Source organism: Lepisosteus oculatus, chromosome 14, assembly GCF_040954835.1.
Source record: "Lepisosteus oculatus isolate fLepOcu1 chromosome 14, fLepOcu1.hap2, whole genome shotgun sequence".
Lineage (NCBI taxonomy): Eukaryota > Metazoa > Chordata > Actinopteri > Semionotiformes > Lepisosteidae > Lepisosteus > Lepisosteus oculatus.
The window spans coordinates 4,287,482-4,288,372 of NC_090709.1; the positions used below are offsets into that span (position 1 = coordinate 4,287,482).

Below are 891 nucleotides of genomic sequence, written 5' to 3' on the forward strand. Positions count from 1 at the left end.
AGTCTAGCAACTATAAAAAAAACAACCAAATGCAACAACTTTAAAAGAAAAAGAACATTAAAAACAAATCTGGGGAACAGCAAAAACACAGAATCTAATGCGAGAGCTTTATCAAGTCTTCAGTGCTCCTCTCGTCTCAGTAGACCTCTCATATATTTGTGTACAGGTCAACTGGAGGTACACAGCTGATAGTAATTTAAGTAGGGAGCTGCGTCAGCATGCGTGGGTTGCAAATGGAAAAGTATAGGTTTATTCCATGCTGAAAATAGAAGTAAACACAACGTTTCAGCTGTGGAGCCTTCTTTGATTGTGACTCGAAATAAACTTTTACTTGTTCGTTTGATGTTAATATATTTCCATCAAATACCTAAGAGTATCTAAACTTGACAGTTGCTTTCAATAGCTAAAGACACAGGCTATACTGCTCCAGGTGAGGCTCGAACTCACAACCTTGGCATCATTCCGCTGTGCACAGCTGTATAAGTACCGCGCGCTGACCGATTGCGCCACTGGAGCTGTGCAGTTGTGCTCCTCATACAGACTGATGGTGCAGAAACACAGGGTGAAAACGGTTTCGGTGGTGGATCCATCTCCACATGGGGAAAAGGAACAGTAAAATAGCAAGGAAAATACAAGAAAACACACTGAAAGAATTGTGCTAACAGCAAAGGGGACGGAGGGAGGTGGTCGGAAAATTAAATCAACCCGGCTTATTTGTAGCGACATTTTTTGAGTCAATCAGCACACGGATTTCTCTTCATGTGCCTTAAACTGTGCAGTTTGTATTTTCATTGTAGATAGGTTTCTTCAGACGTCCAGTAAAGTGACAATAATGGAGAACTAGCTGACGCACCCCGTTGTGAAGACCCTCTGTAAGGTGATTACACGTTT

The 891-nt window shown here is 41.8% G+C and overlaps 1 non-coding gene across 1 annotated transcript; it reads right to left on the bottom strand.

Annotated features, from left to right (window-relative positions):
* Positions 1–422: 422 nt before the first annotated feature.
* On the bottom strand, positions 423–516 carry trnai-uau (transfer RNA isoleucine (anticodon UAU)). Its single transcript has 2 exons — positions 479–516; positions 423–458 (listed from the first exon to the last, which is right to left on the bottom strand). It is a non-coding gene; the product is annotated as a tRNA-Ile (tRNA).
* Positions 517–891: the final 375 nt, after the last annotated feature.